Source organism: Pleurodeles waltl, chromosome 11 (assembly GCF_031143425.1).
Source record: "Pleurodeles waltl isolate 20211129_DDA chromosome 11, aPleWal1.hap1.20221129, whole genome shotgun sequence".
Taxonomy (NCBI): domain Eukaryota; kingdom Metazoa; phylum Chordata; class Amphibia; order Caudata; family Salamandridae; genus Pleurodeles; species Pleurodeles waltl.
Window position 1 is genome coordinate 5,000,755 of NC_090450.1, and position 25,237 is coordinate 5,025,991.

The window sequence follows — 25,237 nt, forward strand, 5'->3', positions numbered from 1 at the left end:
TAACATACGTAACATAACATACCATAGCCTAACATAGCATAACAATGTACCCTTAATGAGTAAGATGAGGTATGATCCAGTTTGGAACTAAAATGTGTCAACACAATGTACTCTAAGTGAGTAAGAAAAGTTGTCATTGGGGTTGGAACTGCCCTATATGGATGCAGTGTATAAGTAGGGCCAGATTGATTATTTTTTAATGAAAAGCAGCAAGACAAACTGATGCGTGAAAGGTAGAGGGCGGGAATAGGCCCTGTCCATCAAGACATGTTGCGTCCTGTCCTCGGCCTGCTCTGGCACACAATCTGCAGCCTAGTGACCACGCGGGCATCCTTGCGCCATGGAGCAACGGTGCCCGCTTTACAGGCAGGGTTGGTTCTGTGCAGGAAGGGACACCTTCCTGCACAGAAGCAATCCTTAGATGCATTTTCCTCACTCTATGTGTGCTGGGGAATACAGCGCACTTAGAACGAGGAAACAGCAAGGACAATAAAGGTATTTCTCCTTGTTATGCGTCTCGTGAGAACGCGGACAATACTGACACATCCCTTCTCTGCCAGTGTTGCTAACTGTGGGGATGCTGCAGAATACGCGGGTGGCTATGTGCGAACACCCACATTCCACCTACGGAGCACCCTCCCAGGGTAGCGTGTGGTAAGGCGGCGACTTGTGCTGCCTTGTGTTACTCCAGAGTTACTACGCCACACAGGGCCACTTAAGGTGGCCTTAGTGAGTTGGTAAATCTCACTCTAGGTTTTGCGTCGACCTGCGTCCCCTGATGTGGCGAAAGTGCAACGTAAAACCCTCACAAATCAGGGCCTAAGCGACTAAATGGGAACTTGATTCTGTTTGACACCGACCTGCACATTTCCAAGATGGAAATAGCGGTTCACTAATTAGCAGCTCGCAGTCTGCTTGCTGATGAGACCCCAGCAGCCAGTCGAGAGTGCCTAGACTGTGCTTTTGTGGCTAATTGAAGGGGTTGACACAAGAGAGCATCCTCCGTGGCCAGGTGAGCCACGGGCAATCGTCAGAGCGAGATCTGAGTCCCGAGTCGCTTCTCCCCCTGTGATCGAGCGCGTACACTGAAGCATCACTGATGCCACCTAGGTTGCTTTCCACTTAAGCATCTGAATGTCGTGTAACCATGGCAACAAGACTCAGCTGAGAGGGGGATGCTGCGATTCTCCACGCTGCCGGCGCTGCATTAATATTGCAGCATCTCCACTGGGCCCCAGAGGCCCAGGAGCACAGCAGGCTCTGGTATTCATTGACAGAATTCCCTGAGACCCACAGATGCCTGGTACGAGGCTGCACCTTGCACGTTCACCAATTAGACGAGTGAGTGCTGGCCTGCAGCAAAAGCAGGGCCACGCCCAGTAAAAACACCAGGCATTGTAAACCACTGCTGTGCACACACACCACCTTGACAATAGCGTCCACCCCACCATACCCGCCCCAGCACTCAGTGGCAGGTGTTTGAAGTAGCGCGCTCTGCAAAACACAAGCTGGTAGAGCATGCTCTTCCTCCCAAGGAGACTCTTGATTTAAATGATGTGGATGATGGAAGCTGGACATCCAGAGTGTGCTCTAGGAACTACTGCCGGGCGAGGCGAGGTCAGGCGGAGGTGGAAGCGAGCCTCAAGGTAGAGCCCGTCGTTGCTGCGGAGAGCTGAGGGGCTCTGGACTCTGAGCTGTCAGGGAGCTATCAGGGGCTTGGTTGTGATTCTGATCTGGACTCTGAGCTATCAGGGGCTCAGCGGTGATTCTGATCTGGACTCTGAGCTGTCAGGGGCTCAGCGGTGATTCTGATCCGGACTCTGAGCTGTCAGGGGCTCAGCGGTGATTCTGATCCGGACTCTGAGCTGTCAGGGGCTCAGCGGTGATTCTGTCAGGGGCTCAGTGGTGATTCTGATCTGGACTCTGAGCTGTCAGGGGCTCAGTGGTGATTCTAATCTGGACACTGAACTGTCAGGGGCTCAGTGGTGATTCTGATCTGGACTCTGAGCTGTCAGGGGCTCAGCGGTGATTCTGTCAGGGGCTCAGTGGTGATTCTGATCTGGACTCTGAGCTGTCAGGGGCTCAGCGGTGATTCTGATCTGGACTCTGAGCTGTCAGGGGCTCAGCGGTGATTCTGTCAGGGGCTCAGTGGTGATTCTGATCTGGACTATGAGCTGTCAGGGGCTCAGTGGTGATTCTGATCTGGACTCTGTGCTATCAGGGGCTCAGCGTTGATTCTGATCTGGACTCTGTGCTGACAGGGGCTCAGTGGTGATTCTGATCTGGACTCTGAGCTATCAGGGGCTCAGTGGTGATTCTGATCAGGACTATGAGTTGTCGGGGACTCAGTGGTGATTCTGATCTGGATTCTGAGCTATCAGGGGCTCAGTGGTGATTCTGATCTGGACTCTGAGTTGTCGGGGACTCAGTGGTGATTCTGATCTGGATTCTGAGCTATCAGGGGCTCAGTGGTGATTCTGATCTGGACTCTGAGTTGTCAGGGATTCAGTGGTGATTCTGATCTGGACTCTGAGCTATCAGGGGCTCAGTGGTGATTCTGATCAGGATTCTGAGCTATCAGGGGCTCAGTGGTGATTCTGATCCCGCCTGCTCCAGCTGTCTGCACAGGCATGGCTCTGAGGTGAGTGACAGCAAGCGCACAGGCACGGTTCTGAGGTGAGTGACAGTGAGTGCACAAGCACGGCTCTGAGGTGAGCGACAGCGAGTGCCTGGCGACAGTGATTGCACAGGCACGGCTCTGAGGTGAGTGACAGCGAGTGCACAGGCACGGTTCTGAGGTGAGTGACAGAGAGTGGACAGGCACAGATCTGAGGTGAGTGATAGTGAGGGTACAGGCAAGGCTGAGGTGAGTGACAGCGAGGCCACAGGCACGGCTTTGAGGTGAGTGACATCAAACGCACAGGCACGGCTCTGAGGTGAGTGACAACGACGGCACAAAAACAGCTCTGAGGTGAGTGACAGTGAGTGCATAGGCACGGCTCTGAGGTGAGTGACAGCAAGTGCACAGGCACAGCTCTGAGGTGAGTGACAGTGAGTGGACAGGCATGGCTCTGAGGTGTCTGACAGTGCACAGGCATGGCTCCGAGGTGAGTGACAGTGAGGGCACAGGCGCAGCTCTAAGGTAAGTGACAGCGAGGTCACAGGCACAGCACTGAGGTGAGTGACAGTGAGGGCACAGCCAGGGCTCTGAGGTGAGTGACACTGAGGGCACAACGACAGCTCTGAGGTGAGTGTCACTGAATGCACAGGCACAGCTCTGAGGTGAGTGACAGTGAGTGAGCAGGCACGGCTCTGAGGTGAGTGACAGCAAAAGCACAGGCACTGCTCTGAGGTAATTGACAGTGAGTGCGCAGGCACGGCTCTGAGACGCGCAACAGTGAGTGCACAGGCACGGCTCTGAGGCGAGTTGCAGCAAGGTCACAGGCACAGCTCTGCGGTGAGTGAGAGTGAGTGCGCAGGCACGACTCTGAGGTGAGTGACAGTGAGTGCACAGGCACGGCTCTGAGGTGAGTGACAGCGAGTGCACAGGCATGGCTCTGAGGTGAGTGAGAGACTGCACAGGCACAGCTCAGAGGCGGATGACAGTGAGGGTAAAGGCACAGCTTTGAGGTGAGCAACAGCGAGTGCCCAGGCACGGCTCTGAGGTGAGCGAAAGCGAGTGCACAGGCACGGAAAGCGAGTGCACAGGCACGGCTCTGAGGTGAGCGACCGCGTGTGCACAGGCACATCTCTGAGGTGAGTGACAGCGAGTGCACCGGCACGGCTCTGAGCTGAGCGACAGCGAGTGCACAGGCACCGCTCTGAGGTGAGCGAAAGCAAGTGCACAGGCATGTCTCTGAGGTCAGTGACAGTGAGGGCACAGGCAAGGTTCTGAGGTGAGTGACAGTGAGGTCACAGGCACGGCTCTAAGGTAAGTGACAGCAATCACACAGGCACGGTTCTGAGGTGAGTTACAGTGAGTGGACAGGCACGGCTCTAAGGTAAGTGACAGCAATCACACAGGCACGGCTCTGAGGTGAGTGACAGTGAGTGCACAGGCCCGGCTCTGAGGTGAGCAACAGCGAGTGCACAAGCACGGCTCTGAGGTGAGTGACAGCGACTGGACAGGCTTGACTTTTTAGGTGAATGACAACGACGGCACAAAAACAGCTCTGAGGTGAGTGACAGTGAGTGCACATGCACGGCTCTGAGGTGAGTGACAGCGAGTGCACAGGCACAGCTCTGAGTTGAACGATAGTGAGTAGACAGGCATGGCTCTGAGGTGAGTGACAGTGCACATGCATGGCTCTAAGGTGAGTGAGAGCGAGGGCACAGGCATGGCTGCAAGGTAAGTGACAGTGAGGTCCCTGGCATGGCGCTGAGGTGAGTGAGAGCGAGGGCACTGCAATGGCTCTTAGGTGAGTGACAGTGAGGGCACAACAATAGCTCTGAGGTGAGTGTCAGTGAGTGCACAGGCACAGCTCTGAGGTGAGTGACAGTGAACTCACAGGCACAGGTTTGAGCTGAGTGACTGCGAGGTCACAGGCACAGCTCTGAAGTGAGTGACAGCAAGCGCACAGGCACGGTTCTGAGGTGAGTGAGAGTGAGTGCACAGGCATGGCTCTGAGGTGAGTGACAGTGAGTGACAGGCACGGCTCTGAGGTGAGTGATAGTGAGTGGACATGCACAGCTGTGAGGTGAGTGACAGTGAGTGTACAAGCACGGCTCTGAGGTGGGTGACAGGGAGGTCACAGGCACACCTCTGAGTTGAGTGACAGCAAGCGCACAGGCACGGCTTTCAGGTGAGTGACAGTGAGTGGACAGGCACAGCTCTGAGGTGGGTGACAGTGAGTGGACAGGCATGACTCTGAGGTGAGTGACAACGATGGCACAACAACAGCTTTGAGCTGAGTGACAGTGAGTGCACAGGCATGGCTCTGAGGTGAGTGACAGTGAGTGGACAGGCACAGCTCTGAGGTGAGTGACAGTGAGTGCACAGGCACTGCTCTGAGGTGAGTGATAGTGAGTGGATAGGCACGGGTCTGAGGTGAGTGACAGTGAGTGCACAGGCATGGCTCTGAGGTGAGTGACAGTGAGGGCACAGGCAAGTCTCTGAGGAGAGTGACAATGAGGGCACAGGCAAGGCTCTGAGGTGAGTGACAGCGAGGTCACAGGCTCTGAGGTGAGTGACAGCAAGCGCACAGGCACAGCTCTGAGGTGAGTGACAGTGAGTGCACAAGCACGGCTCTGAGGTGAGTGACAGGGAGTGGACAGGCATGACTCTGAGGTGAGTGACAACGACGGCACAACAACAGCTCTGAGGTGAGTGACAGTGAGTGCAAAGGCACGGCTCTGAGGTGAGTGACAGTGAGTGGACAGGCACGGCTCTGATGACAGTGAGTGCACAGGTACTGCTCTGAGGTGAGTGACAGTGAGTGGACAGGCACGGCTCTGAGGTGAGTGACAGTGAGTGCACAGGCATGGCTCTGAGGTGAGTGACAGTGAGGGCACAGGCAAGTCTCTGAGGTGAGTGACAGTGAGGGCACAGGCAAGGCTATGAGGTGAGTGACAGCGAGGTCACAGGCACACCTCTCAGGTGAGTGACAGCAAGCGCACAGGCACAGCTCTGAGGTGAGGACCAGCAAGTGCACAGGCACGGTTCTGAGGTGAGTGACAGTGAGTGCACAGGCACGGCTCTGAGGTGAGTGACAGTGAGTCCACAGGCATGGCTCTGAGGTGAGTGACAGTGAGTGCACAGGGATGGCTCTGAGGTGAGGGCCAGCAAGTGCACAGGCACGGTTCTGAGGTGAATGACAGTGAGTGCACAGGCACGGCTTTGAGGTGAGTGACAGCGAGGTCACAGGCACAGCTCTGAGGTGAATGACAGCAAGCGCACAGGCATGGTTCTGAGGTGAGTGACAGTGAGTGCACAAGCATGGCTCTGAGGTGAGTGACTGTGAGTGACAGGCACAGCTCTGAGGTGAGTGATAGTGAGTGGACATGCACAGCTCTGAGGTGAGTGACTGAGTGTACAAGCATGGCTCTGAGGTGGGTGACAGGGAGGTCACAGGCACACCTCTGAGTTGAGTGACAGCAAGTGCACAGGCACCACTTTCAGGTGAGTGACAGTGAGTGCACAGGCACAGCTCTGAGGTGGGTGACAGTGAGTGGACAGGCATGACTCTGAGGTGAGTGACTACGACGGCACAACAACAGCTTTGAGGTGAGTGACAGCACAGGCACGTCTCTGAGGTGAGTGATAGTGAGTGGACAGGCACGGCTCTGAGGTGAGTGACAGTGAGTGCACAGGCACGGGTCTGAGGTGAGTGACAGTGAGGGCACAGGCAAGTCTCTGAGGTGAGTAACAGTGAGGGCACAGGCAAGGCTCTGAGGTGAGTGACAGCGAGGTCACATTCACACCTCTGAGGTGAGTGACAGCAAGCACACAGGCACAGCTTTCAGGTGAGTGACAGTGAGTGCACAGACACAGCTCTGAGGTGGGTGACAGTGAGTGGACAGGCATGACTCCTAGGTGAGTGACAACAACGGCACAACAACAGCTCTGAGGTGAGTGACAGTGAGTGCACAGGCACGGCTCTGAGGTGAGTGACAGTGAGTGCACAGGTACGGCTCTGAGGTGAATGACAGCGAGTGCACAGGCATGGTTGGTGGGCTCAAGGCTCTGAGGTGAGTCACAGCGAGTGCACAGGCACGCCTCTGATGTGAGTGACAACAAGGGCAGAGACATGGCTCTGGGGTGAGTGACAGTGAGTGCACAGTCACGGCTCTGAGGTGAGTGACAGAAAGTGCGCACTTACAGCTCTGAGGTGAGTGACAGCAGGTGCACTGGCACGGCTCTGAGGTGAGTGACAGTGAGTGCGCAGGCATGGATCTGAGGTGAGAGACAGTGAGTACACAGGCACGGCCCTGAGGTGAGTGACTTTGAGTGCACAGGTACGGCTCTGAGGTGAGTGGCAGTGAGTGCACAGGCATGGTTGGTGGGCTCAAACCCAGGCAAGGGCACTGGGCTCAAACTCATTCCTGCCCCACTCACCATGCCAAAGAGGCCCCGCATTCCTGCCCCACACACCAAGCCGAAGAGGCCCCGCATTCCTGCCCCACTCACCATGCCAAAGAGGCCACCCATTCCCGCCCCACACAACAAGCCGAAGAGGCCCCGCATTCCTGCCCCACACAACAAGTCAAAGAGGAACGCATTCCTGCCCCACACACCAAGCCAAAGAGGCCACCCATTCCTGCCCCACACAACAAGTCAAAGAGACAACGCATTCCTGCCCCACACACTAAGCCGAAGAGGCCTGGTGCTCCTGCCCTACACACCAAGCAGAGGAGGCCCTGCACTCCTTCCCCACACACCAAGCGGAAGAGGCCCCGCATTCCTGCCACACACACCAAGCCAAAGAGGCCCTGTATTCCTACCCCACACAACAAACCGAAGAGGCCCTGCATTCCTGCCCCAATCACCAAGTCGAAGAGGCCCCACATTTCGGCCCCACACACCAAGCCGAAGAGGCATGGCATTCCTGCATCAAACTCCAAGCTGAAGATGCCCAGCATTCCGGCCCCACACACCAAGCCGAAAGGCCCCAGGTTCCTGCCCACATACCAAGCCGAAGAAGCAGTGTGCCCACTGAAGGAGGAAACGGTGGGGTTCAAGCTCCCGCGTAATGAGAGTGGTACCAAGTGTCACTTTGTGCACTGATATTATATGGTGGGGCTAGGAAGGTGGCATGGTGCCCACACTACACAGAGCAGGCAGGGGTGCTGTACTGGCACACTACACCGAGCAGGCAGGGGTGCTGTACTGACACACTACACATGAGCAGGCAGGAGTGCTGTACTGACACACTACACAGAGCAGGCAAGTACTGACACACTACACATGAGCAGGCAGGAGTGCTGTACTGACACACTAAACATTAGCAGGCAGGGGTGCTGTACTGACACACTACACAGAGCAGGCAGGAGTGCTGTACCGACACACTACACATTAGCAGGCAGGAGTGCTGTACTGACACACTACACAGAGCAGGCAGAGGTGCTGTACATGAGCAGGCAGGGGTGCTGTACTGACACACTACACAGAGCAGGCAGGGATGCTGTACTGACACTACACAGAGCAGGCAGGGGTGTTGTACTGACACTACACGGAGCAGGCAGGGATGCTGTACTGACTCTACACAGAGCAGGCAGGGGTGCTGTACTGACACACTACACATGAGCAGGCAGGAGTGCTGTACTGACACACTACACAGAGCAGGCAAGTACTGACACACTACACATGAGCAGGCAGGGGTGCTGTACTGACACACTACACATTAGCAGGCAGGTGTGCTGTACTGACACACAACACAGAGCAGGCAGAGGTGCTGTACATGAGCAGGCAGGGGTGCTGTACTGACACACTACACAGAGCAGGCAGGGATGTTGTACTGACACTACACAGAGCAGGCAGGGGTGTTGTACTGACACTACACGGAGCAGGCAGGGATGCTGTACTGACTCTACACAGAGCAGGCAGGGGTGCTGTACTGACACACTACATATGAGCAGGCAGGAGTGCTGTACTGAAACACTACACAGAGCAGGCAAGTACTGACACACTACACATGAGCAGGCAGGAGTGCTGTACTGACACACTACACATTAGCAGGCAGGAGTGCTGTACTGACACACTACACAGAGCAGGCAGAGGTGCTGTACATGAGCAGGCAGGGGTGCTGTACTGACACACTACACAGAGCAGGCAGGGATGCTGTACTGACACTACACAGAGCAGGCAGGGATGCTGTACTGACACTACACAGAGCAGGCAGGGGTGCTGTACTGACACTACACGGAGCAGGCCGGGATGCTGTACTGACTCTACACAGAGCAGGCAGGGGTGTTGTACTGACTCTACAGAGAGCAGGCCGGGGTGCTGTACTGACACTACACGGAGCAGGCCGGGATGCTGTACTGACTCTACACAGAGCAGGCAGGGGTGTTGTACTGACTCTACACAGAGCAGGCAGGGGTGCTGTACTGACACTACACGGAGCAGGCAGGGATGCTGTACTGACTCTACACAGAGCAGGCAGGGGTGCTGTACTGACACTACACGGAGCAGGCAGGGATGCTGTACTGACACTACACGGAGCAGGCAGGGATGCTGTACTGACACTACACAGAGCAGGCAGGGATGCTGTACTGACACACTACACAGAGCAGGCAGGGATGCTGTACTGACACTACACAGAGCAGGCAGGGGTGCTGTACTGACACTACACGGAGCAGGCCGGGATGCTGTACTGACTCTACACAGAGCAGGCAGGGGTGCTGTACTGACTCTACACAGAGCAGGCAGGGGTGCTGTAGTGACACTACACGGAGCAGGCAGGGATGCTGTACTGACTCTACACGGAGCAGGCAGGGGTGCTGTACTGACACTACACGGAGCAGGCAGGGATGCTGTACTGACTCTACACAGAGCAGGCAGGGGTGCTGTACTGACACTACACGGAGCAGGCAGGGATGCTGTACTGACACTACACGGAGCAGGCAGGGATGCTGTACTGACACTACACAGAGCAGGCAGGGATGCTGTACTGACACACTACACAGAGCAGGCAGGGATGCTGTACTGACACTACACAGAGCAGGCAGGGGTGCTGTACTGACACTACACGGAGCAGGCCGGGATGCTGTACTGACTCTACACAGAGCAGGCAGGGGTGCTGTACTGACTCTACACAGAGCAGGCAGGGATGCTGTACTGACTCTACACAGAGCAGGCAGGGGTGCTGTACTGACTCTACACAGAGCAGGCAGGGGTGCTGTAGTGACTCTACACGGAGCAGGCAGGGGTGCTGTACTGACACTACACAGAGCAGGCCGGGATGCTGTACTGACTCTACACAGAGCAGGCAGGGGTGCTGTACTGACTCTACACAGAGCAGGCAGGGGTGCTGTAGTGACACTACACGGAGCAGGCAGGGATGCTGTACTGACTCTACACGGAGCAGGCAGGGATGCTGTACTGACTCTACACAGAGCTGGCAGGGGTGCTGTAGTGACACTACACAGAGCAGGCAGGGATGCTGTACTGACACTACACGGAGCAGGCCGGGATGCTGTACTGACTCTACACAGAGCAGGCAGGGATGCTGTACTGACACTACACGGAGCAGGCCGGGATGCTGTACTGACTCTACACAGAGCAGGCAGGGGTGCTGTACTGACTCTACACAGAGCAGGCAGGGGTGCTGTACTGACACTACACGGAGCAGGCAGGGATGCTGTACTGACTCTACACGGAGCAGGCAGGGATGCTGTAGTGATACAGCAGAGCCAGGGACAGATGCAGCGGAGAGGGCAGAGGCAGGCACAGACCCAGCACCTATGGGTGCACTGTAGACAGATTCTCAGAAACCCAGAGACCCTCCCCCCCCCCCCCCCATCCTCTGCTGCTCTCAGTCTCTCCCCATCACACCCTTCAATGTCCGGTGATCCCTGGGGTGCCCGGTGCCCCGGATGCCTCTGTGTCCCACCTGTGCCTGGGGATGCGCCCCCAGCACTCACTCACCTCCGCGCCCCGCGCATCTCTTTCCGCGGCTCCATGCAGCTGCCGCCCCCCGGCTCCGCGGGTCCGCTCCGGCTCGTGCGCGCGCACCACCAGCCCGGCCGCTCCTGCCTCCCGCGGGGGCGCGCCGCACCTGCGATTGTCATGCAAATGAGCAGGGCGCGCCGCAGCCAATCAGGAGCAGGAGGCCCGGAGAAAGGCGCGTGTTCTGGACTGGTCAGTGGCGGGGCCCCGTGGCGGCCGAGGTGTGCGCGAGGCTTCCAGGGATGCAGCAGCATCAGCAGGGCGGGCCGGGGTACCACAAGCAGGGAGGATGGGCAGGGATGCAGAAGCATCAGCAGGACGGGATGGGGTACCACAAGCAGGGAGGATGGGCAGGGATGCAGCAGCATCAGCAGGACGGGATGGGGTACCACAAGCAGGGAGGATGGGCAGGGATGCAGCAGCATCAGCAGGACGGGATGGGGTACCACAAGCAGGGAGGATGGGCAGGGATGCAGCAGCATCAGCAGGGCGGGCTGGGGTACCACAAGCAGGGAGGATGGGCAGGGATGCAGAAGCATCAGCAGGACGGGATGGGGTACCACAGGCAGGGAGGATGGGTAGGGATGCATTAGCAGGACGGGCTGGGGTACCACAGGCAGGGAGGATGGGTAGGGATGCATTAGCAGGACGGGTCGGGGTACCACAGGCAGGGAGGATGGGTAGGGATGCAGCAGGGATGCATTAGCAGGACGGGTTGGGGTACCACAGGCAGGGAGGATGGGCAGGGATGCATTAGCAGGACGGGCCGGGGTACCACAGGCAGGGAGGATGGGTAGGGATGCATTAGCAGGACGGGCTGGGGTACCACAGGCAGGGAGGATGGGCAGGGATGCAGGACAGGCCGTCCGGGCTGCCATGGTTACACCTCCCGCTGGGGCCGGGTGCTGTGTGCTCTTTGTGCTGCGAGGAGGGTCATTAGATCCGATCGAGGGGGTACCTGCCGAACGAGGTCACTATCTGAACCAGAGCACCACTGTGGTGCACTCCTTCTACACTTGTGCCAGGGCACCTGTCTGTGAGCTCAGGGGCACGTGGCCGTCCATGGGGGGCAATATCCCGGCAGTCGCAGGTGCCAATGCTGGGGTGATTGACCTCTCCCGCCCGGTAGTGTGGCTGACCTCTCCATCCCTGGTGGTGTGACTGACCTCCCCTCCCCCCGCTGCTGTGACTGACCTCTCCATCCCTGGTGGTGTGACTGGCCTCCCCTTCCCCCGCTGCTGTGACTGACCTCTCCATCCCTGGTGGTGTGACTGACCTCCCCTCCCCCCGCTGCTGTGACTGACCTCTCCATCCCTGGTGGTGTGACTGGCCTCCCCTCCCCCCGCTGCTGTGACTGACCTCTCCATCCCTGGTGGTGTGACTGGCCTCCCCTTCCCCCGCTGCTGTGACTGACCTCTCCATCCCTGGTGGTGTGACTGACCTCCCCTCCCCCCGCTGCTGTGACTGACCTCTCCATCCCTTGTGGTGTGACTGACCTCCCCTTCCCCCTCTGCTGTGACTGACCTCTCCATCCCTGGTGGTGTGACTGACCTCCCCTCCCCCCGCTGCTGTGACTGACCTCTCCATCCCTGGTGGTGTGACTGGCCTCCCCTTCCCCCGCTGCTGTGACTGACCTCTCCATCCCTGGTGGTGTGACTGACCTCCCCTCCCCCCGCTGCTGTGACTGACCTCTCCATCCCTGGTGGTGTGACTGGCCTCCCCTTCCCCCGCTGCTGTGACTGACCTCTCCATCCCTGGTGGTGTGACTGACCTCCCCTCCCCCCGCTGCTGTGACTGACCTCTCCATCCCTTGTGGTATGACTGACCTCCCCTTCCCCCGCTGCTGTGACTGACCTCTCCTCCCGCTTCTGGCTGGCCTGACACTCGCGGTGCCAATAGCCCTACACCTGGCCCCCACAGAGGGGAAGCTGTGTAGGAGGGATCACCCTGCAACCTCTGAGAGAAGAGAGGGGGGGCGCAGACGGCAGCCCAGCCCCTCTCTCATCGCCTACATCAGTGATCGCACTGGAATACCCATCGCTAGGGCTACCTGAATTAAGCGGCGGGGTTGAGTAAATTATGCGTCTAAAAAAGGCAAATTATGCGGCATAATGCGGGACATTTTGTAAAAGTATTACTTCAATATTTCATCACGTTTTAACCTGGTGACACTGTCTGGCTTTTGGCCACACCTCATTCGTACCCGTTTAACATCCAGATATAGCAATACGCGTGAGAACGTTGACCGGGGCTGCTTTGCTGAGGGGCAACGTGTGTTGGCGACATTTCCTGTAACTTTTGAACAGTTAAAGCTAGAAACAAAATTGTGTATTTGTTAAAATTAGCAGATTTTGCTGCAGATGATGGACTATGGGGGAATTGTGGCACGGTGCAATTGTGCAAATATCGCCGTGGCTGAACAATCACCTAATTCCATTTGATCTTCGCATAGCCATATAATTACCGCCTAAAGGTACAATGAAACATGAGCAGATTTTTTCATTCACTTAACATTATTCGTTCACAAAACATAGTAATTTCTTTTAGAGTCCATGTGAAGAAGCTTATCCCTGCTGAGCCCTCATCCGCATTAGCCTGGGTCTCCGGAGCATGGGGCTCCCGCAAGTATATATCAATTTTCTGTGGGTTCAGGGTGTTCACAGGTCATAAACAGGGTGCAGTGCAATTGGGAAACTCGGAAAGGTACTCTCCGTGTGATGCTGTTGTAGAGGGCCTGATTACGGTCACACGTCAGTGCTGTAATATATTTGTAAAATCTATACAGGCCAAGGGTATAATCCCTGGGTACCAGACCTCTCTCGCCCTGATTGGCTGGCTGGGAGAACGCGATGAAGAGACTTGACTGATTTGTTAACTATTCTTTCCCAACACATGATCATTCCTTCAGTCTCCCACAGATGAACACATCCCTGCCAAGGCCGAACCCCTCTTTGTGTTTTTCTTGGTCCCCTGATGATGGACGTACAGCGTACACACGGGTTTTCCAGGGTACCGGTGATAAACTGAGTCTAAAGCATTCGAGAAATTTGGAAAGCACATGAAACCAAAATGCTATTTTAGTCTCCGTGTCTTTTGGTAGCAAACATTGCTACTTGGTGTATTGGAGCTTTCAACAACTATATATGTCCAATACATACTTATATTTTCTAACACTTGGTGCAAGATCTTCCATGCCTTGATTGGCTACATAGAACAAAATGTGATGTAGGTCAGATCTTTAGAAGTTTATTTCTTAAAATATAGTAATTTCTCTCAGTTGTAGTCAGCCAAGAAGAAATCCTCCCCAAGGGGATGTCTGCAGATTTTGAGCCTGTGTCACTTGCTCCTAGGGATATCAACCCCGCCCACGGGAATTTCTCAAAGTAGAGACCCAGGGATATCCAAGGAGTTAAGGCATGCATAAATCCCAGCTTGCTGGATACCCAGAATGCCCTGCAAATCTCAGAGAATGGGTAGAAAATCCCAATTCCTTCGCTTTTCTCTGATAGCAAACGTCTAACTGTCTAATGGTCCTATACGTCTCCCAATAAAAGCGGTACTCCACATGTGTGGGTGGGGCAAAGCATTGACCAATAGAAGTACGCTGACTTCCCACGTCACCGTTTTGAACTCTTTCTTTGAGTTACAATAGGCTCAGCCACAAATGTGAGTTACTGTTTTTATCAGTAGAAGTGTGGGAACCTTCCCTCGCAGAAATATGAGGGAATTCTGCTTCAGCCAAAGTTTGCTGGGCACCCACCCACGTACAGCACTGAGGGCTCCCCTGGGCGTGTTGTGTCACAGAAGTCAAGGGATAGACAGTTTCCCCTGGACTGGCTGACCCCAGGCCAAAACACCACTCCTGACTACATCAGGAAAATGAATACAGTGCCAAGCTTCTCTCATCTACTTCCAATCTGACCGTTCGTGGGGCTACCTGGGCCAGGAGAAAGGCCCACCCACCCTTGGGGGATACCCTTTTAATGGGGAGAACACAGCAGGACATTTGCTATTAATTATTGATTTTCCAGAGATTTTTGGGCTCCTGTTGTAAGCCGGTGTCCACAAAAAGACTTCTTCGAATAGCCTCCTCACAGTGGCGTAGCGTGGATTGTCAGCACCCGGGGCAAGGCAAGTAATTTGCGCCCCCTAACCTGTGGATTTTAGCACTCGCGAGTGCGAGCGCGCCCCCCCCCCCAGATGTTGCGCCCGGTGCGGCCGGACCCCCCTGCACCCCCCACGCTACGCCACTGCCTCCTCAGAAGTTTTTTGGTATGGTCAACTGAAATTTTATTGTGGTTCAAATTATGCCCTAAATTCAGGTTCTTCAGGTAATTAAAAAAATGCATAGGGGTATATTTAGGAGTCCGTAGCCCTACGTTACCCCGTCATAGCATAATTATTGTTATGCTAAAGTGGCTTTGCCCCCTCGCCATATTTACAAAGTGCAGCACTGCACGCGCTGTGCCACTTTGTGACCCCTTGCGCCACATTATGCCTACGCCGGGCATAATGTCTGCAAGGAGGGTGTGCTGACACAGGGAGGCCTGAAAAAATGGCACAGAGAAATTTAACATTTTTGGCATCATTTTTAACATCTGCTTAGAGCAGGCATTATAATGGCATTGTACTTTGCTGCACTAGAGTGAAAACTTTAGACACTAGTATTAACTAAGAGCCACAACAGCATCAAAAATGTTGACGCTATTGTGCTAACAATCATCATTGTGTACGTATCACAAATACGGCACAAACAACGTGTTGTTAGGTGCTGGCAATAGATGATGCAACACTTTTTCATAAATATGGGCCAAGGTTTTACTTATAACCTTTATTTGTATTAATGTTGGCTTTTCTTCGTACACATGCATGGTCAATTGACAGTAAAAAAACACATGTAACCGCTACTACGATTAATGGAGCTAGATATTGTGAGCTTTTGAAGAAACAACAAATGCTGAATACATATCTACGGTTGGAAGAGTCTAATGGACATAATAGTATTTTTTTCAGGTTGAGCCTTCCGTGGAAAGAGTTACAGTTACAGTTTTTTCCCCAGGCGGTCATTATATTTTATGTAAATGATTCATTTCTTTGGGAAATCCTTGAACAGTTTGTACAAATGAGTCCTTGCGGATTTATGAGTTTTGCCTTCAGTAATCTATACATTTTGCCAGTTTTCTGTGGGGTTCACATTTATTTTTCCACAAATTGCAAGTAGATATATTGCCTGCTTTCTTAGGCTAATAAAATAGCTTCTGGCTCCTTGTTTTTTTTTTCTCACACTTCACTTTGAGAGAGGCGGGACCAATGTCCCTGTGCGCTGCAAAGAGCCGGAGCCCTGACTCACCGCTGGGGGCGGAGCTTGCTCAGTTTGATTTCGGGGTGTGAGCTTCTGATTTCCCGACAATCACTCTGTCACGTAATGTTCAAATGCACTCTGTGACAAGCAGGGCGCACAAGAGGGGCTAGGGGTAGTGGGTATGGAGAGGAGTGTGGATTGTTACGGGGTACAAAGGGACGGAGTCACAAGGCCTGGCTCCACCAGAGCAGCGCTGCTAATATTGGTGCAGCACCTCGACGCACCAGTTTCTTGTAAATCTGGCCCTAAGTGAGAGAAAACACATTTGGCTTCATTTACATGACCCGTGTGCAGGGCGGGACGGACACCCTGCACCACCGGAAAAGGGCAGAAGGGCACCGCATCTACAAGTTAATGGTGCATTCCTGTCCTCTCAGAATGCAGCACACACAGAAAGAGGAAAAAACGGAAAGGTATGAAGCTATTTCTCCCCGTTGTGTCACTTTTACGCCACCCCTGAGGTGGTGCAGGAATCTGATGCATTCCCAGACTTGTAACCCTGGAAATGCATCAGATTCCTTTGGGTTCCATGGGTGTTGCATGTGTGCACCCCAAGCAACACCCGTGGAACGCCCCTTTTAAGCAGTGTTGTATGTGAAAAGGGGCCATATTTACAAGGTCATGAAAAGCCATGCAAGGTGTCTTTGCCTGGCCTTGTAAAAACCATTACGCCACCAGAGTGTGAAAAACAGATCCTCCGGTGCCACGGTTTGCTGCTAGGGCCTCGTAAATGAGGCCTATCATTTTGTGAAATACCCAACATTTTTGAAGTCTTTCCAAACAGAGAAAGTGTGTGTCCCTGCGATTTTGTTGTGTGTAAAATTCCTGGTGAAATTTAACAGACACTTCTCCATGCCCGACTGAAAGCACTTGTACCCAACTATTTATCAGGAAGTAAATGTATTAGGGGGGTGTAACACCCCAAAGAAACCCTGAAGCCCTCACCCCTGCTCATCACACATCCTGACAAATACTAGACTTCCGTTTCTTCTTTCTGTAGGCTACAATGTCAAGCATATAAATTATGTTCATAAGAAGGAACGTGGCTCACTGTCATCCATATGTCCTTCTTATAGTGCACCATAGGAAAGAAAGGAACACTCACCCTTATAGTACTCCTCACATGCCATGACATGTGCACCACAAAAACATGTGTTACCTATCTACAGGCCTCCTAGAGAGAACAAGGAATTTATAGAAAAATTATTTGAAGTCTTCATCACCTCAATTATTCAACACATGCACACCACTGCCTCAGTGACCTCATCCCCCCAGTCAACTCAAGCTTAAATAAAACAAGAAACACCCCCACACACATATTGATGTGTTCAAAGTGGTATGCATGTCACCAGCCAACACACTCCAAAGATCTACCGAAATCATTGAGGACAACCCTCCATTAAAGTCTTCTCCAAAGATACTTGAGGCTCAAACTCATCTCTTGCCCTCCTAGATTGACATTGGACTTCAACATCCTTCTGAATAACATCAACATACCTCAAACATGCACACTTATTTCATTCCCAAGGGCGATGGTGCCTTCTTCTTTTGTTTCCCCAGAGCCACCCCAGATTATCTGTTGCTGACTGGTGCACTCCCCACCAACCTCTGGGTTTTACTTAATATGTTTCCTCAAGGACCTGGTGGCTCCACAGTGCTAGGGGAGAATTGCTTCAGTTTTTGCGTACTCCACATACAGTGTACCTAATTCACAAAGGGCCTCTGCAGTCGAGGAGGTACCTCTGCAATGGGAAACTGCTCTACGAAGGTCCCGCCACGATTGCAGGTCTCCCACAACAAGTGCGGGGCCTCCACCGCAACTGTGGAGGGCCTTTCTGATTTAAGCTGTGTATTTATTCATTTACTGAACCATCTTAATATGGTTCATCATGTGGCAACGTTAAAGTAAGAAAAAGGGCAAAATGTCTGTCATGCATCACTACTCCTTTTCAATGTGCCACCTGGTCCCCTAATGGTACAGAGCCTTGAGCCTTTATTTGTAGATGTCCACAACCTTCCACAGGCTTCACTGCCGGACTGGTTAACAATGTCTCCAACTTAACTTTTACCCATACTACTAGTCTGCTGTTAGCTACTACTCGGGTTTGGAACAACGGTCCCTCTTTCCTGGAAGTTCTTTCTTGATGACTCTCTTTCCAGCATGTGTCTATTTCACATTGTGTGTGAGTCTGCCAATGTGGCAGAAATACACCAGACCTCTACTAATTGACTAGTTACTATAATTTGCATTATTCCCTGCACTTGCCAGTCAACTGAACCTTTCCTCAATACATCTGTGGCCCCGTGTGCCAATCAGTCCTACCACTCTTCGTATAAATTTACATCTAATTATTTCCACTGCCTTCTGAATAGAACAATTTTCTTCTTTTAGAAACAGGTCTAATGTCCTCCCCAAAGGAACTTCAATGAGATGGAAAACACTGGGAAGCACAGGCACAAGGACTTTGATGTTTCCTCAAAAGAAGAATATAAATATGATAAATGTGTACTGAAAGTACATTTTCAACCTGCTGCTTCTGCTCTCAAGAACATATTTGTTCATAAAACAATGTGCATCAATGGAATGTTGAAATTTGTGCAACATTTTTGTGAGAATCTCTATTATTTACAGAAAAAGTGGATGCAAATTGCTCCAAACTGAACTCGGTGTCTATATTGCTTTCAAACCCCCAATGAGACTTCCAGATGGAGTCAGCGCTGAACGTAGGAAAATAAGAAAAGTTCCAACCACTCACTATCAATGAACTGTGTGATTGAATTTTTTTGTATAAAATCAGGATCCATGTCATCTTGTTCACCTGAGGTTAGGGACCCGACAACCTGTCAATTTCTTGATGAATCACTCGTACGACAAAAGGATCCACCTGAATTTCAGAAAGCTATTACGGCCCGCTTTATATAAACCTCATGGAGACCCCACCATCCTATCCCACTTTCAAACAATATCTCAATTCTCGATCTACAATTCAATCTAAGATGCAGAAGAAAAAAGTCAATAGTCAACTATCTCGTTTTCTGGAACCCTCAGCCGGTCAAGGTTTGGAGCAGTCCACTTTTTGCCGTGCACGTGGAACAGAAACTCAGTAGGTGGAACTGATTATACCAGCAAAATTATGACCCAATAGTGCAATGCAGCAATTTCTTTTTTTACTTTTGATACCATGGCATGGACCATGGTACCCTTGTTCACAAACTAAGGGGCATAATTAAGAGCCTGTAGCGCCTCCCTGCACCACATCAGGGTCATTTCTTTTTACACTAATATGGCCTAGTGAGGCCAAAATCCATGTGCCATATTTACAAAGTGGCATAATACATGCATTGCACACTTTATACCCCTTTGTGCAACATTATGCCTTTGCTAGGGATACTGTATGCAAAGGGGGTGTTCCCCCATTAGGGGGGCTGAAAAATGGTGCAAAAAAAACCTAAAAGAGCAGGTGTTAAATGGAGGCACACCATAGATTACCCTCTGGGTGCATTGCAGGATTAGCGTCAACATTGTATACGCTAACCCTACAAAGCTCTGGAATAGTGTAAAAAATTCTGACGCTAGTGCCCTAACTACCGCCATGGTGCGCCGTATATTAAATACGACGCACACATGGTAGCATTAGGGGGGGCTAAGGGGCCCAAGACAAGTGGCGCTGCACTAGGAGCAGCTCCACATTTCATAAATATGCCCCGAAATTAATTGATAATTGGATCCCATTAGATCTTGCATGCTGGATGGCAGAAAGCGATTTTCTCCTACTGTTTTGATAAACCTTTTAGTTTGGAACTGTTTGGGCTACCCGTTCGCTTGGCTCTTTTGTGAGAACTTGTGTTTTTTTCAACTGGGCAGGCGATACGGAGACTCATTCAACTACGTAGCCAATTATGAGTCCACCAGAGCGTCCAGAACGGAGCTGCTTTTATAGTTCTGATGTTTCCTAATCACACTTAACTGAAAGCCACTTACTGAAGCTTCACTGGCTACCTGTTGAGAAACAAATTGTCGTTAAATGCCTATGTTTGCTTCAAAATTGGATGAACAGTACCAGAACAATCTATCTCATGTGCAAGTTCAAATTCAATATCTGCACTTGGACCCTTGAAACGTCTTCTCTTCTAATGGTGCCTAAAATGTTCTGCTCAGGGCTGATGACACATCCCTTTCTTACGTAGGTTCCAACCTGTGGAACTGCCTTCACCTTGAACCTCTAGGTCCCATTATCACACCTTTTGAGAAAGCTAAGCACCTTCCTATTCACACCTTACATTTTGTCTAGGTTCCTCCGGGTAGCAGTATTCTAGCAACTGATGCAATCGTCACTCACTCGTCAACAGCCCTTACCTGGATGTTGGCCAAGAGGCGTGTCCTCATGTGTTTATCACGCGGAAGAGTCCTGAACCACCTGTGGTGGAACAATGGTTGAAAGATCTGGAAGGATTAAGCACACTAGGAGGGATATATCTCATGGTCTTCAAAAGAGATAATAAAGCAAAGGAGGACTTAACTGTTGGAAACTATCTCTGCCAACATTATTCCTTCCACTCACAGAATACTCGCCTTGAGATGTCAACGAGGAGCATTAGTAGAAGTCGAGAACACAAACACCAGGGCCAGAGAAGAAGGTGGATGCAATGAAGAGTGAAGATTACTCATGCAGCCAGGAGCAAGATACCACTTTGTTAAAGATGAAGGGTAGTCCGGTGAACTCGCAGACACAAGCCCGCATTAGAGCAGTCCATCCGGTGCAGCCCCACCTGGTGCTGATCTCAGTGGGGAATGTGTGGGAGCTGTAGAGCGCACAGCTCTGTGGCATGAAGTACAAACCAAGGCTCTCTGTCTGTGAGTTGGGCTATCTGCCGCTCATGCACTAAGCAGTATAGTTGCCAGGCTCCTTTATGCACTCCAGACTGTGCCATTCCTTAGGAAAGAGTGCGTCAGATGGAGTATCTGCAGTTCTAGGATAGGAAGAGAGAAACGGATCACCCCAGATGTGCAGCTTGTTATGGGGGGTTTTATAGAGAAACTCTTCCCCGACACCTTCTGCAACTCTGGGAATGATCTGTTCCCCTTCACACCGTGGAAGGGGTGTCACTCCAGCCCTGGGCTAGAATAAATCTATAACCGTTTCCTGACTGTGAGTAGGTGCAATGTCATCCTCTGAGCTCTCACGCCTTCTGGTCATCTCTTGATGTGAATGAGACACTGGATCATATTGTCTCTCAGCAGTACAGGTTTCAGGAGTTCTCCATAATTTTTTGATAACATTTCCTAATGCATGTAAGCGCTGAAACCCTGAGGGGTGACGATGAACCAAGATGTACCTCAAACGTAACACCTTTCCTTGATGATCTGAACTGCACTAATCTAACTTGTAGACTATGACATTGCAGGCATGATTTCATCCGTTCTATGATGAAGTGTTTAATTACAGTCACATTCTCAAGCGGCCGTACCAGTGTGTTCTGGTTCAGTGTTGTATGCCACTGCGAGGGGTAACGGGATTCAGGCTGCAGGCTGGATGGTGTCCTACCATGACCTCCTGTCTAGGATGAGTGATGCTTCTGTGATACCGACAGATCTGAATCCTGATAGCTGGTCATGAAGGACAGCTCTTCACTCCGTGCATCCAGGAGTTCAGCTGATGCTTCTGTGATTCCGACAGATCTGAATCCTGATTGATGGTCATGTGGGAAGGGCAGCTCTTCACTCCGTGCACCCAGGAGTTTAGCTGATGCTTCGGTGATTCCGACAGATCTGAATCCTGATTGTTGGTCATGTAGGAAGGGCAGCTCTTCACTCCGTGCATCCAGGAGTTTAGCTGATGCTTCGGTGATTCCGACAGATCTGAATCCTGATTGTTGGTCATGTGGGAAGGACAGCTCTTCACTCTGTGCATCCAGGAGTTTAACTGATGCTTCTGTGATTCTGACAGATCTGAATGAATCCTGATCCAGGAGTTTAGCTGATGCTTCTGTGATTCCGACAGATCTGAATCCTGATTGCTGGCATTGAAGGAAGGACAGCTCTTCACACTGTGGATCCAGGAGTTTAGCTGATGCTTCGGTGATTCCGACATGTCTGAATCCTGATTGTTGGTCATGTGGGAAGGACAGCTCTTCACTCCGTGCATCCAGGAGTTTAGCTGACTCATCTGTGATTCCGACATGTCTGAATCCTGATTGTTGGTCATGAAGGAAGGACAGCTCTTCACTCTGTGCATCCAGGAGTTTAGCTGATGCTTCTGTGATTCCGACAGATCTTAATCCTGATTGTTGGTCATGAAGGAAGGACAGCTCTTCACTCTGTGCATCCAGGAGTTTAGCTGATGCTTCTGTGATTCCGACAGATCTGAATCCTGATTGTTGGTCATGTGGGAAGGACAGCTCTTCACTCTTTGCATCCAGGAGTTTAGCTGATGCTTCTATGATTCCGACAGATCTGAATCCTGATTGATGGTCATGAAGGAAGGACAGCTCTTCACTCTGTGCATCGAGGAGTTTAGCTGATGCTTCAGTGATTCCAACAGATCTGAATCCTGATTGATGGTCATGAAGGAAGGACACTTCACTCCGTGCATCCAGGAGTTTAGCTGATGCTTCTGTGATTCCGACAGATCTGAATCCTGATTGTTGGTCATGAAGGAAGGACAGCTCTTCACTCTGTGGATCCAGGAGTTTAGCTGATGCTTCGGTGATTCCGACATGTCTGAATCCTGATTGTTGGTCATGTGGGAAGGACAGCTCTTCACTCCGTGCATCCAGGAGTTTAGCTGCCTCATCTGTGATTCCGACATGTCTGAATCCTGATTGTTGGTCATGAAGGAAGGACAGCTCTTCACTCTGTGCATCCAGGAGTTTAGCTGATGCTTCTGTGATTCCGACAGATCTTAATCCTGATTGTTGGTCATGAAGGAAGGACAGCTCTTCACTCTGTGCATCCAGGAGTTTAGCTGATGCTTCTGTGATTCCGACAGATCTGAATCCTGATTGTTGGTCATGTGGGAAGGACAGCTCTTCACTCTTTGCATCCCGGAGTTTAGCTGATGCTTCTATGATTCCGACAGATCTGAATCCTGATTGATGGTCATGAAGGAAGGACAGCTCTTCACTCTGTGCATCCAGGAGTTTAGCTGATGCTTCAGTGATTCCAACAGATCTGAATCCTGATTGATGGTCATGAAGGAAGGACAGCTCTTCACTCCGTGCATCCAGGAGTTAGCTGATGCTTCTGTGATTCCGACAGATCTGAATCCTGATTGTTGGTCATGAAGGAAGGACAGCTCTTCACTCTGTGCATCCAGGAGTTTAGCTGATGCTTCTATGATTCTGACAGATCTGAATCCTGATTGATGGTCATGTAGGAAGGACAGCTCTTCACTCTGTGGATCCAGGAGTTTTGCTGCCACCAGTTCCGAGGATTTTTGCCTCTATATCCAGGTTAGAGAGGTTAGGTTTCTGTGATACCTTTTTGTCAAATTGTCAGGGTTACCTTTTTGTGTAGTAAGAGATTTACAATGTTCGCGAGGACTTTGCTATGAGATGATTTGTCACTTGCAATCTTACAAAGAAAACCCCAGTTTACCCCCATTTTCAGTCTGGCCTAGACACAGATGTCACTTTCTTGCAGCCTCGTTGTTTCTAGTAATAATAATCCATGCATAGACACACATGCATATATGGCATTTAGCTCAGCCCCCTGCAGTCATTGGTCTGTTCAAGAGTCATCCACATTTTGCTTCTGCCAACCTCAGCATCCTGGTTGGGGCAGTGGGGCACCCACTTCGGCCAGTGCCTCTCTGCACCCAGAGTGATGGGGTGTTGTTTGTGCACATAAACGCATCCGCTTAAAAGTATTCCACTCCAGTGCGAAGGGAGGTGGGAATACTTGCTTTCAACTTATTATTTTCATTTACTTTTGTGATCGGTTATTTTTTCTTTTTACAAGTATACTGCGCCATTTTAACTTTTTTTTACACTTATTCCACGTGTTTGGAAAGGATTTTGAAAAGTCATTGCAGGCTTAGAAAAGCCATCAACTGGCCATCCCATTGCTTGTTATGTTTTTTATATAGTTGCCATTACTGATCAGATCTGTAGGATGAAAGTTCTCTTTCACATTTGTTTTTAAATTAAATTTATCTGTGAAAAGGTTTCAGTAGGAAGAATATGGTTAAAAATAATATACAAAACAACACATGGTTACTTAAAGGCTTTACATCTTACACAACTTTTTAAATGTCTCTTTCAAGTTCGGACGACTTCTTCTTGGCACAAGGATTACACCGTTTCAAACGTTTACTATGAAATATTTAATTTAACATAATTTACATTGAAAAGGTTTAATATGGAAAATATTTGAAATTCCAAATTTGACCATTTCCAAAAATTGCTTTAGCAAGGATCAGTTTACAGATATTACAGATTAAGTCAACCTTGTGATAAAGTTATCTCTCAACGATCTGATACCATAAAAATCGACGAGTGTTTTTTTTTTTTTTTTTTTTTTTTTTTTCTGAAATCCTAGTTTACATTTGGATTTAAATCTGTTACATAGTCAAACTATTTTTGAACAACACTCTTTTCCCAGGGATGCTTTAGTTGTCTCACAATGTTGTTCGAACAATCTGTATTTCACGCCAGATGTTGCTAGTTAGTTACTGTTAGTTTAGTCTTTCATGCAGGATATGCCTCATTTTAAAAGTAGGAAAGAAGCTGGAGATGGAACCGGTTGTACTGATTCCGGGCCTGGAGGTCTGTATGGGAGATGCAAGCCCCCCCCCTGCACCCCCCCACCATAGAAACATCCTGTGTCCAGCGCACACCCCATCACGTGCCTCCCCGCAGGGCGCAGCTGACTGTGCAGGACACGTGTCAAACATCTGCCCTGACCTCGGAGCCCCCCATTGCTGTGCAGACACACAAAGCGCTTTACATGACAATGTGCTGCTACAGGGACAGCTGCTGAGAGATCTGCTGTGAAGCCTTTGTTAGGCGTTTCACTTCTGGGCTCATCTCGTCGTCCTTGAAGCACACGTGGTGTCAGTCAGGCATCAACATTAAATATAATTGAAAACAGTCCCCAGCTCAAGGAGCATCTGCTGTGGGTGCCCTCCGTGGGCGTCATTTGGAGGTTACCAGGGGTCGGAGCTGCGACCCTTGGCTTGCCCCTTGCGACCCCTGGCACTCCCCTTGCAACCCCTGAAGTGGGAGGTGGAAACATTCAGGGGCATATTTATACTCTGTTTGCACCGGAT

At 51.2% G+C, this 25,237-nt stretch overlaps 1 protein-coding gene across 1 annotated transcript in view; it reads right to left on the bottom strand.

The window, feature by feature from the left end:
• PLAAT1 (phospholipase A and acyltransferase 1) overlaps window positions 1-10,713 on the bottom strand; it is a 43,310-nt gene extending 32,597 nt beyond the window's left edge. The window contains exon 1 of the mRNA XM_069212762.1: window positions 10,586-10,713. The gene's annotated coding sequence lies outside the window, so the exon portion shown is untranslated. The remainder of the gene's footprint in view (window positions 1-10,585) is intronic.
• Window positions 10,714-25,237: the final 14,524 nt, after the last annotated feature.